Source organism: Medicago sativa, chromosome 5, assembly GCF_051527215.1.
Source record: "Medicago sativa cultivar Bolivia chromosome 5, Bolivia_mono, whole genome shotgun sequence".
In the NCBI taxonomy this organism is placed as follows: Eukaryota; Viridiplantae; Streptophyta; class Magnoliopsida; order Fabales; family Fabaceae; genus Medicago; species Medicago sativa.
Window position 1 is genome coordinate 55,804,130 of NC_140753.1, and position 13,347 is coordinate 55,817,476.

Sequence of the window (13,347 nt, forward strand, 5' to 3'; positions counted from 1 at the left end):
TAAGCTGTTTTGCATAAATAAGTTGTTTTGAATAAGCGGTTTTTAAAAAATCATTCTAATAAGTTGTTTTGCATAAATAAACTATTTCGAATAAGCTATTTTGCATAAATAAATTGTTAAGAAAAAAATTATAATATGGGGCTTTATTAGGCCCACAAATAAATAGATTTTATAGTGGACCCAAATAATTCTTTTCACTTTGGGTGTAGAAAGCAATTATGTTAGGTGTAGAAAGCAATTATGCACGGTGCATAAGGATCTCCTTATGCATAATAACTTTTGCCCACTTTGTTCTTGAAAGAATTCACAATTACCTATGCTAACTGAATAATTGCTTATTGTGAAAAACAAAAATATCTCAAAGTTATCTTTTGTGAACCAAATAGAAAACCAGTAATTAATTAATAATCATAACAAACAAATTACAAATTTCATGTTTCATATTAAACTAATGAAAAATATGAAAAAACAAAAGTCATTGAGAAACAAAACTGAATGAAAAATTTATATGCTAACAAGGCATCATAAGGCTCTAAGACAGATTTTAGATGGCCGTTTTTCTCTCCCATTGAAAATCAGAACATGTGCTGCAAAACCATAGTGAAGAGTCAAGAGTGTCATATCCTGCAAATACAGTACAGAAGATTATTACTATACTATAAGAAACAAAATCTAAAGAATGGTTATGGTGGAAGAGAGAGCCTACCAGATGTGATAGAAATGTGGTAAATGGGAAGCAACAAACAAAGGGAAGACCACCGGTGGTGGAAGCATATAAGAATAAACAAATTGATCTATTAATGCTCTTCAAATGTTTGTACTTTTTCATTCAATCAACATGCAATTTTGGAATGTGCGCTATCTTGTCCCAGTCCTCACCGGTTCCTTTCATGCATCGCTCCTTTAATGTTGAGCAACCTCGAATTTTCAAAAACTCAAGTGAAGTGAGGTGTCGAATAGATTCAGGAAAGGACTTCAATCGTCCACAATAACCAATATCAATAGTTCGAAGAGATCGAAGACCTTCCCGTGTTTGTTCCGGTATAGACTCAAGCTCACCACAAGAAGAGATACTCAGACACTCCAATGCTATGTTGAAGGGTTCATTTGGTAGTTTCTTCAATTTTGGGAAATTAGAAATTTTCAAACTTCGAAGACAAGTCAAGTTTCTTAACAAACCGTCAGGAAAGCACGTCACGTCTTCACCGTTATTGTGGAATCTCAAATTTGGCTTGCAATCTGGAATTTTTACCAGATAATTGATGGGAAAAATATAAGTAAAATAGCAGAATATACACACAAAAATACTGCTTTTTTACTTCAATAAAAAAATTATTTATAATGTGCACGAAAATTCAGCAATACTCAACAGGCACATTATGAAAAAACGCAATCAGTTTAGATATCATGGTATGAGAAATACCATCTGCAATTGTGCTTTCACTTTTTAGTTCAAAAGAAGGTTGGCTTTGTTTGTTGGGTTGTAAGGTGAGAAAGAAAAAAAAAGAGAGAGGGAGAATGCACCAACAAATATTGGCTCCAGATAAGTAACAGTCCCTGTGGCCTATGTTAGTATATATCCCTTTGGGTTTGGTCCAACTTACAGCTTCTGTCCTAAGAACAGTGAAATTAGAGAGGTTGGCATGGTAACATAGAAAAAGTAAAACTAGACCTATTCATATTAGGAAGTGACAAAAAGATATGCAAATTAAATAAGAAATCTTCTGCTGCTTAAGTAAAAAATTAAGCAAGACTAGAGTATCATATTAAATCCAAAACAAGAACATTGTATGAGCAATCTAAAAACTATATCCTGAATCCTGCCCAATCTAGAGCCCCCAAGGCACAAAATGTCTGATTATAAGCTCACCAACAAAAAAACTACACTAGAGGGATTGGAAAGAGATTAATACAAAGAATCCCTTATGTCTTGTCAGCAACATTACTACTAGTAGATATTGTAAAATCAAGGACAACCTCCTGAGGCTTAGGAGAAGCTATATATAACTCTTTCAACATCTGTTGTTAGTTGGAAGTAACTTTGGCTCATGTGTTGGATCACCATTGTCAACATCCTCTCCTTTCATGCCAACCATATCAATTTATACTTCCTTTCTCATCTGATGGACTAATAGCTTGTTCACAGCCTTCTTTGGAGATTGATTTTACAGGCCAAAATATATTCAGTCCCTTGCCTGTATGTTTCATACATGAAGGGACTATTTCATAATGAAGGACCATAACCTCACTCAAAAGATGTTTTAACAAGTGGTTCCTGCACATAGAAATTAAACTAAGACAAAAATATGGCAATAATGATGTACAAGAGACAAAGAAGCTTCAAAAAATTGTTCCGACTAGAAATTACAGTCAGTCATCAAATTGAAGAACATTTGATGATAAATTCATAATGACTAAACATGCAATTATAGTTTTCAGGACATGTTACTGCACTGATAAGTAAGAAAATCAAATAATCCAAACTTACCTATTCAAGACAAAAGAGAAACTCGCATAACAAGGAAACCATAGTCCAGAGAAATGAGAGGCATATCCTGCAAAGAGAGTACCAAGAGATTGTTATACACTGTAAGAAACACAGTCAAAAGAAATAAAGATGGAGGCAGAAACACCAACATCTCTGCTTTTTGATTCCTGTTGAAATTAGAAGCAGAAACACCAACATCAACTAATGCGTAATTCCAGAATATGAGATATCTTGTTACAATCCTCTCTCCTGTTTCCTCCTTGCATTGCTCCTTTATTGTTGGACAATGAATATTCAGAACCTCGAGAGAAATGAGGTGTCGAATACCCTCCGGCAAGCATCTCACTCTTCTACATCTCAAACTTCACTCCTAAAATATGCTTAACAACATCGCCAATTCTGACTATTGGTGTTTCCGCTGATTAAACTTGAACTGCCAACTCTTCCATAAACATTTCTTACTTGAAAGACCATCACCTGCATATTTTCATGAATATATAAATTTAAAACGAAATCAAACAATATATGTTAATATATTATAGGAACTGAAGAATGGCCAAGGTTACCTTTACGTGATCATACATTTGGATCATCCACGAAAAGCTGAATATTTTGAGATATGGAGTCGAGTGAACTTTTACCAAACATAGCAGGTTGAAGTTTCAAATAAAAGCATAATTGTGTTGTATTTTGTAGAAGCTCAACCAACTCATGGGGAACTTCAGCAATCATAAAAACTTTCATTACAGATCTTCTCCATATGTTCCACAATATGTCTATTGGATACAATGACACCTTCCTAATGAAGAGCTGTATACACACCTGACCAATAGCTTGAACCAAGAATTTTGATTTGTCGCATTAACAAGCTCAGCGTCAATTCTAAAGATATGGCCCAATTCTCACAATAATTTTACCCGTAGACATTCCACACAAAAACTGAGAAAGCAAGAGATTCCTGCATATAGAAATTTAAATTAGAAAGTAATATGGTGATAAGAAGATGCAGGGAAGAGATAAAACTAGCATACATCTTCTTCCAGATAACTGTCTTGAGATTACTTTCTGCAGATGAGTTACTACAAAGTGACGTTCGAATATACAATTCATAGAGGCGACAATTGTTGTCATTAGTCAATTATTTAATTATAATTTTTATATCCTCTAAATAAAAATGATAATAACTATAATATCCTAATTATAAAAATGAGAATAACTATAACTATAATATTCTCATTAAACAATTTTATTACTATGTATTGTGGACCTCTAATATCATTCTTGTATTGCATCTGCAACGTTTGTACATACACATAATTAAGACATGAAACTCTCAAGTCTCAAATGAAAAATCAATTAAACATCTATTTCTTTAGTTTTTAATTCTATCAATCATTTTTAAATGCACAAATAACCCACCTTGCACAAAATATTGAAAACCATCTAACTGTCAAAATTCTAGTTTCAATCTAATCATTTAACCCATTACATATCAACAAATTTTGGAAAGTGTGCTATCTTGTCCCATTCTTCTCCTGTTATTTCCTTACACTCCTTTGAATTTGGGCAACCACAAATATTCAAAAACTCAAGTGAAGTGAGGTTTCAAATACCTTATGGCAGGGATCTCAATTCCTCAGATTCAACAATATCCATAGTTCGAAGAGAAATAAGTGTCACCTGTTCAGTTTCACAGGATATGCTCTCTGTAAGTGATATGACTAATGCTAATATACTAAAATATACAGAGTTAAAAGATGTAAAATTCACTTTGTTATCAAATTAAATGGTTGATTTCTCATTCATATCATCCAAAATCATCACCTCTTATAGTTTCTGTGGTTCAGCTGAAGCATCCCCTTGCTTTCAGGAAAAGCAGTGGACACAAATTGATCAATTAACATTGTCCGACACAAACATGGTTGGGATTCAGCAGCATTCCACAACATATCTTACACAAACAAAATGAAATAACATGAGTGACTCGACTAGAATCATGAAATACAATGTCACCTTCCTAATAAAGAGCTGTATACACACCTGCAGATTTTCTGTCTTTGGTTGGTAACATGCTAAGCATCACATTGCTCCCTTTGGTAAGCAACAATGCCGAACACAGGGCCTCATTTCTAACAATATTTACCAACACACGAGAATCATAATATGCATTGGTTTTGACAAAATGCTCTAGATTGTTATTGATGTCGATGATAATTTTACCCGTAGTATTACTCACATGTTGATCTTGGCTTCCCTCACTCAAAAGACGTTTTAACAACTATGTAACAAGTGGTTCCTGCACAGAGAAATTAAACTAAGACAATAATATGGCTATAATGATGTACAAGAGACAAAGAAGCTTCAAAAAATTGTTCTGACTAGAAATTACAGTCAGTCATCAAATTGAAGAATCTTTGATGATAAATTCATAATGACTAAACATGCCAGTATAGATTTCAATACCACAAATAAAAAAGGGATATTCAGAACATGTTACTGCACTGTAAGAAACACAGTCAAAAGAAATAAAGATGGAGGCAGAAACACCAAAGACCAAAGAAATAAAATGATCAAAACTTACCTATGAAAGACCAAAGAGAAACTAACATAACTAGGAGACCATAGTGAAAAAACAGGAGTGTCAAATCCTGCAAAAACGGTACAAGAGATTGGTATATATTGTTGCACTGTAAGAAACACAAACGAAAGAAAGATGGAGGGAGATTAACGTGCCTACAAGTTTAGTCGGAAATGCGACAAGCCAGAAGCAGAAACACCAATATCTTTGCTTCTTGATTCCTATAGAACATAAAAGCATCACCAAAAGTGTAAGTTCGGAATATGTGCTATCTTGTTCCAGTCCTCCACTGTTCTGTCCTTGCATTGCTCTTCTCATGTTTTAGTTGGAGAACATAAACCTTTGAAAAACATTGAATTCTATCAGGAACCATTGCTTCTATTCTAAAAGGGACATAAACCTTTGGAAAACATTGAATTCTATCAGGTATCATTGATCTTGTTTCAATAGGCAAATATAACTAAAAATAAACACAAACAAATAAACTTAACCAAACCAAATTTTAGAACAAACCATCTGAATTTTAACTAAATCGAAAACTGACTAAAAAAGACAGAAAACACACACAAAATGATAAACCATTGAAGCAATTGCATCCTTGGCCATGATCTTTGTTCTGCACCCACAATATTCAAATTAACGTAGCACTAATACTTCATATTGATGATGACATGTCTGATGTTTAGATACTGATATGACACCAACTCATATAGTTACATTCAAAAACTTTCATTTTTTAAATTATTATCAAAGTTAAGCAAAGAAGAAGCAAAACAATATATCATTCAAATAAACAAACTAAAACAAATAAATAAAAAAAGCAACAGAAACTTAAAGAATAAAAATGGAGAAAACCTTGATGATCAGACTTGCTAATGGGCACAGAGCCCCGATTGTCAAAATCGCAATCCTCGATACCCAAAAGACGTCGTCTTCATCATTAGGTACGTCTGTTCCCGTTAATCCCGTCATTTGTAGGGCCCACCCTTGTGTGTCAAAGGCAATCCTAACCATTCAATTCAATCTCCACAAAATCAGCAAATTACAAAAAAAAAAAAAAAAAAATCAAAAATCAAATTAAAAAATAAAATAAAAGTATGATGAAGAAAATTACCTGAATTAGAACATTTATCCTTCTGAGGTTGAACAGTAAAATATCTTTCATGTACTCTGGATCTCTTCCTGCGGAATGGGTTCCAAAGAAGTCAACAACGAGAATAAAAATGAAGTGAATTAAGCAGTTGAAATCCAAACATAAGAATGGGAAATAGAGATCTTACCAGTAAAATTGATTTTTGCGATGGTCATTCAGGCAGATAAGGGTAAACGTCTCTGCTTCTTAATCCTCCCAATCAAACTTAAACTGTATTTTTGGAATATGAGCTATCTTGTCCCAATCCTCCCCTGTTCCCTCTTTGCATCGTTCCTTTAATGTTGGGCAATAACGGATAGTCAGAAGCTCAAGAGAAGTGAGGTGTCGAATACCCTCCGGCAAGCATAGCAATCCTTCACATGCCTGAATATCTAGAGTCCTAAGGGAAGTGAGGTGTCGAATACCCTCCGGCAAGCATAGCAATCCTTCACATCTATGAATCTCTAGAGTTCGAAGGGATAGAAGACCTTCCCAATTTTGCTCTGGTAAGGACTCCAACTCATTACAACCAGCGATAAACAGAGATTGAAGAGAAGTAAGGTTTTTGAACATCCCCTCTGGGAAGGATGTTATTCCTTCACCTTCATCTAGGGAAAGCTGAGTAAGACCACGGAAGGTAGAGATTGACCTCAGTAACTCATTGTTACATTCTTTGACATGGAGGTCTTTAAGAGATGGAAGACATGGCAGTCCAAGTTTAGGGCAATCAATGATTGTCAACTTAGAAAGACAAGGAAACATCTCCCCTCTTTCCACTTTCAATAACCCCTCTATGTTTGGTAGGAATTGTATTATGAGTTCCTCCAGAGATGGGAAAACCCTCACCTCCATACCATCCTGAGATTCATCATTATCCAAGTATTTCAGATTATCCATGCCACATAGTGTCAGTTTTTTTAGAGATGGTAGTTTACCAAGTAACGGAAGCCGCACAATTTTGTGGCAATCCTCAAGATCAAGAGAAATTAAATTACTAAGAATAATTATCCAACTTGGTAATGATAATCCTTCATAGTAATTTATTTCCAAGCACTTGAGATTTGAGTGAGGTTGAAGCTCTTCAAGTACTTGCTCAACACTAATAGTTGGGGGCTTGGTAAGTACATCATTGCTTTCCCATGACAAACATAATTCATGAATGTCTTTTTTACCCTTCAAATTAGCCGCTTGAGCTTCAGATAAACTGCCAACATTGTTTAAGCCTTCGATACTCAATGTTCCTCCAAGGTTTAGATCACGTAACTCTGCCAAGCTATTCCCTTTCTCTAAACTAACAATGTACACACTTAATGTTCTTAGACAAGTTAATTTTCCAATGTTAGGAAACATGAGAGACAAAGATGGACAATCTTCAATGACTATATGTCTAAGATTTGTTAAGCAAGCCAAGCGTTTCGGGAGACAACTAAGATTACCACAGTGTTTCATTTTCAAGATTTCCAGTTTTTGTAATTTGTAAATTGAGTTAGGCAACTTTTTTATGTCAAGAGAACGAAGTTCCAAATACCTTAAATGAATTAAACCCCCTAGTGATGGCATCCGGATAAAGGATGTGCGTAAAACCCGAAGAGAAAGGTATGTTGGGAAGTTATCATGTTTTTCTGGAAGATAAGAACTCAACTGAAACAATGTTCTCAAGGATTCAGCTTTTTTGAAACCATTCTTATCAAAGGATGACAAGTCTTTGTAGTCAAAACCAATGTGGTGTGTGCTTTTTGACAAATTGGTCATGTTTTTGTTCTCCAAATACATACATTCTTGCCCCATTACTGATTGAGCGAGATCATGGACAAGATCATGCATCTTGAAAGAAATGTCTCCAGAATATTCATCCATTTTGCTGTCTTGAAAAAATGATTTTTGGTACAATTCCTTCCAAACCATGTTTCCAACATCTTCAACCTCTAAATTCCTCTTTGCAATAAATCCATTAGCCATCCAAAGCTGAATCAATTCGTCCTTCAGGATTTCTCTATCTTTGGGAAATATAGCACAAAAAGAGAAACATTGTTTTAGGGTTGGTGTTAAATAAAAGTAACTCAACCTCAAAGCAGGCAAAATTTCTTGTGGTAAGGCCCAAAGCTCACTATCTTTAATTTCAAGCCATTCCTCTTCTTCATTCCTTGAGCTCATTAAACCTCCCAATGCTTTCGCTGCAAGAGGCAATCCATTGCATTTCTTTACGATCTCCTTTCCTATTTTTACAAGCTTTGTACTCTCTTCTCTATAATGTCCAAATGCATATTGTTTGAACAACAGCCAGCATTCATCATCGGAGAGACCAGATAAACGGTGAGTTTCCCATGTTCCTGTGATTGTTGCAACAACCTCATCACGAGTGGATACTAAAATGGAACTACCTTTTGATCCACACGACAACTCATTTTTCAACTGATTCCATTTATCTTCTGTCAACCCAGATTCCAATTGTTCATTTTTCTTCCACACATCATCCAAAACTAGCAAGTATCTTTTACCTTGCAATAATTCTTGCACCCTTTTCTGTGTTGCATTTAAATTGAGGTATTCATACTTTTTTTCTGTGATAAATTCTATAATGGAACACAAAATTCTAATGACGGAGAAATTCTCAGAAACACAAACCCAAACTTTAGTATTAAAATTGGTACTCACAGTAGCATCATTGTAGATCGATTGAAGAAGAGTTGTTTTTCCAAGACCACCTAACCCAAAAACGGAATAGATGGAAAGGAAGTCGGAGTCCTTCGCTTGGGTGAGAAGAAACTTGATAATCTTCTCTTTATCGTCTTCTCGTCCAAACACTTTTGGTTCAGTAATTATAGCGCTGGTTTGACGCCATTCAGCTACTTCATTTGGGATTTCCCGAACAGTTCCAGTACCCTCCTGTAGAAAAAACTTCTTCCTCCTTTCAGCAATATCATCCAACCTCCCTGTAATCTCTTTCAACCTGTTACCGATCTCATGGCGAAACTTTAGAGAGGTTAATTTCTCAGCAATATCTTTGAAAAAGGATGAGCCTCTAACTCTACCAGACTTGATCGAGAACTCATCAATGATATCATCGAGCACATAAACAGTATCTTTGAGTTGTTGCAGCCATAGCTTAATAGAGTAGTCTGTGGCTTGTTTCTTCTCAGCATCTTCGAGAACGGCTTTGATCATATATAAGGTGTCTGACAACTTTTGAGCCTTTGATTTGATTCCAGAAATGGTTGCAAATTCATTTTGCAGGAGAAAGTTCAAATTATCAAACACAACTCCGAGCAAAGCGTCGGCCATTTTTTTATTTTTTTTTAAACAAAGAGTTGAAAAGATAAGAAGATTAGAAATTGGTTTAGATTGAATGAGTGCTGAACTATGCAGGAGACCTTTGAGAATAAATGCAATGAGAGTAGCAGCAAGTCAGCAATAATAGATACAATAATTGCTATGAGAATAAATGCAATGAGAATAAATGCAATAATTGTGAGTAAAACATTCACGTGAACCACAAATTTATGCAACTTGCAAGGTTCCATTATCGATTCGGTATTTGTAGGACACACATTTTCAAATTTCAATCACAAATTTATTATCGGGGTCCATTATTATTGATATTATTTGTCTCTTTGTTTTCACACTTGAACCCAAATGAAAAGTGCTACATCAATGTTTATTTATGAATCTAGTCCCCACTAAAACGAAAAACATATTCCTTGAACCACTTTAACTATTGGATTGGCCGACAGAATAATTATCTTTACCATTTTTGTGTAAAAAAAGAAAAGAAAGAAAGAACACCATTTTATTTACTTAATTAAATATAAGTTTCATTACAGTTCTGGTGTAAGGAGGTCACTAATATCTATCCATCTACTATAAATAAATAAATTTAGGAAAACAAGTTGACCAACAAATTTATTATTCAAAAAAAGTTGACCCAGTTGACCCACAAATTTATAATAGTAACCGTATTTTTGTTTTTGACATCTGTTTTTTTTAAATATGTTTTTCGTCCTATATATGTCAACTTTTCGTTTTAGTCTCTCTAAAAAATTTCTTCAACTTTTAGTCTCTCAAAAATTTTCTATCTTCATTTATGGCCCCTCCTTTAATGTAAACTCACATGTAGAATTCATATTTTTTAATAAAATTTTACATAAACAATTCATAATATTATAAGAATCTCTCCCAAAAAAAAATTATAATTTTTTAACAAAACATGAATTTAATACAATTTTTTTATATTTTTAACAGTTAAAAATTCATATTTAATTTGTGTTTTGTTATAAAATTCTAATTTTTTTGTGAATTTTTTTTAGAATATTTTACACATTTATGCACAATTTCATTAAAAAAAATACAAGAATTAAATAAAAAAAGGAACCAAAATTAGTGATTGAAAATTTTATAGGGACTAAAAGTTGAAGGTAAATTTTAGAGGGACTAAAACAAAAAGTTGGTATATTTATAGAGACCAAAAACATATTTAACCCTTTTTTTTCTAAACAAAAATCTAGTTCTGGTGTAACCATCATTCACTATATTTGATCTTTGAAATTTCATGCCACACTGACATTTTAATTTCGTACTCTAGCTAAGGACGATAACCGGTTGTTTATGAGTCCACCACTGTTTTATGAACTTAATTTAATGTATTGAACATCTTGAACAAGTCTTACATCTATTTTACCATTTTTTTTAATAAAATATAATAAGCAGATATGTACTGTTTTTTTTTTTTTTGTGGTGGCCGGGATTTGATAAAATATTATGCATTGTCCTACCAACTGAGCTAAACTCACGAGTACACAGAAATGTACTGCTTAGCATAAAGAACGTCATTTTTGTGTAAAAAATAAATAAATAAAGAAACACCGTTTTATTTATTTAATTAATATAAATAAATAAATAAACAGGAAAAAAATTTGACAACAAATTTATAATATTAACTTTGTGTTTATGACAACTGTTTATTTTCCTAAAGAAAAATCCTTTGTTTTAATATTTTTTTTTTAAATCAAGAGTGAGGAAGACATTAAAGAGCCGCTAGACATCCCGACTAGGTAGGCACCTTCAGGGAACTCAAATTCTTTGCCGCTCACCCATATAATATATATATATATAGAGAGAGAGAGAGGGAGGGAAAAAAATATGTACAAGTGGGGGGCCAATAAGAACCCTCAAAAGAAAAATAACGAAAAGAAAAAGAAAAAAAATACGGAAAACGAAAGTTAGGTAACCCATAACGGTCCCAAAAAAATCCCCCCAAACAAAATCAAGCATAAATTTCCACCAAACCGTGTCTGAACACTGTGAAGATGGTTAGATCAGCCCAAAGTCGACGCCGGTCAAGATACAATTTATGCGCATAGATAGCTGACACATAGACCTTTTTACCATGAAATGTTCATTGAGACGAAGTTGGTAACGGACCATTGGAGCGGATTTGATAGCCTTTATTCTTTGTTTTTTAAAAAAAATAACTTTTACACATTTTCATTCAATATAAAAGTGATAAATGGTTATTTGTCTACTTTGTCTTATTTTTTGTATGCCACTTTATTGTTTTGAGATTATTTTCTACAAATGTGTACTACAAAGTGTCGTTCGACTTCGAAGATACAATTCATAGAGACAACGGTTGTGGTCATTAGTCAATTATTTAATTATAATTTTTATATCTTCTAAACAAAAATGAAAATAACTATAATATTCTAATTATATAAATGTGATCATAACTATGGTCATTCTCATTAAACAATTTTATTCCTATGTTAACATCTAATATCATTCTTGTATTGCATCTACAATGTTTGTACATACACATAATTAAGATATGAAACTCTGAAGTCTCAAATGAAAAATCAATGAAACATCTATTTCTTTAGTTTTTTTTTTTATTCTCAATCATTTTTAATGCACAAACATCTATTTGATTCGGCACATTTTGGTTCCGGAGACGGAGGATTCTAATGAACATTTTACACCCTACCTAATTAAGAAGCAGAAGAAAAAAAACTCTATCGAGTTGCCAACTAAACCCGATCTATCCCTCAAAAAAAAAAAAAAAAAACTAAACCCGATCTAAGGGTGCAATTACTCCTCCGGCTCAATGAAGGTCTTTTATTGGAATATTAGAGGCTTCGGAACCGGTGGCACAATTGTTTTACAAATGTTGTCTGGTGGGCTTTTTTACCTATTTTTCTTAGGCATGATTTTTACAGGACAAACATGGTCTTCCAAATTTTAGATTCACTTAGTTTCCTTTTTTGTTGTTATTTTTTAGAGTTTTGGCCTAGTCTCCCTTTTTATACAGTTTTCCCTTTTTTAACAAAATTTCAGAACAGACGATAGAAGATGGAAGCAGCTTACCAACCTAGTTGAGATGTCTAATTTCTTCTTAATACCTTCCTTGCTCTCTTGATTCATAAAAAGATAATAAAGAATCTACTTTAACATCAAAGTTCAAGAATCTAGCCCTAGTGGCCTGTATAATTGTTGGGAAGAGTTTGATTGATCCACTTTAACCATTAATATGTGGCCGACAAAATAATGAAATAACTTTACTTTATGAAAACTTTGATTTGGCTTTTGTGACAGGTTATAATGCTATATGTTAACTATTTTACACTTTACTTATTTAATTTCATATAAAATTTCATGCCACGCTGGCACACTTATAATGATATTGGGAAATGTTAACTTATGCCCTTAAGGCACAAGTTTATAAGCCTAATGTGGAAATAATGTATTGGAATGCGTGCATTAAATTGAATCTTTAATGTTTTAATGAATTGATTGCACAAAGTTTAAGGGAATATTTCTTTTTTTGGATATCTTAACATGTGCCCTAAGGGCACAAGTTAACACTACCCAATGATATTTAGTCTTTGAAATTTCATGCCACACTGGCATTTTTATTTCGTTCCCTAGCTAAGGAGTAAGGACTTAGGACGATAACCGGTTGTTGATGGGTCCATCATTTGTTTTATGCATTTAATTTAATGTATTGAACATCTTGAATAAGTCTTACATCAATTAATTGAGAAAATAGTTGTTGTAATTATTCGAAGATACAATTAGTCAATTATTTAATTATAATTTTTATATATTCTAAACAAAAATGAAAATAACTATAATATTCTAACTATAAAAAATGAGAAT

The 13,347-nt window shown here is 33.2% G+C and overlaps 1 pseudogene across 3 annotated transcripts; it reads right to left on the reverse strand.

The window, feature by feature from the left end:
* Nucleotides 1-369: 369 nt before the first annotated feature.
* On the reverse strand, nt 370-9,611 carry LOC146923250 (putative disease resistance protein RGA3 pseudogene; annotated as a pseudogene). 3 transcript variants are annotated; one of them, XR_015012802.1, is made up of 14 exons: nt 6,347-9,611; nt 6,181-6,248; nt 5,922-6,072; nt 5,226-5,406; nt 5,070-5,136; nt 4,709-4,784; nt 4,529-4,617; nt 4,313-4,439; nt 4,102-4,168; nt 3,055-3,446; nt 2,638-2,965; nt 2,489-2,555; nt 707-1,239; nt 370-624 (listed from the first exon to the last, which is right to left on the reverse strand). The product of XR_015012802.1 is annotated as a putative disease resistance protein RGA3 pseudogene, transcript variant X3 (transcript). The 3 variants fall into 3 exon arrangements; XR_015012801.1 differs by lacking the exons at nt 370-624; nt 707-1,239 and adding an exon at nt 1,703-2,275 and having other exon boundaries at nt 3,055-3,207; nt 3,311-3,446; XR_015012800.1 differs by lacking the exons at nt 370-624; nt 707-1,239 and adding an exon at nt 1,703-2,275.
* Nucleotides 9,612-13,347: the final 3,736 nt, after the last annotated feature.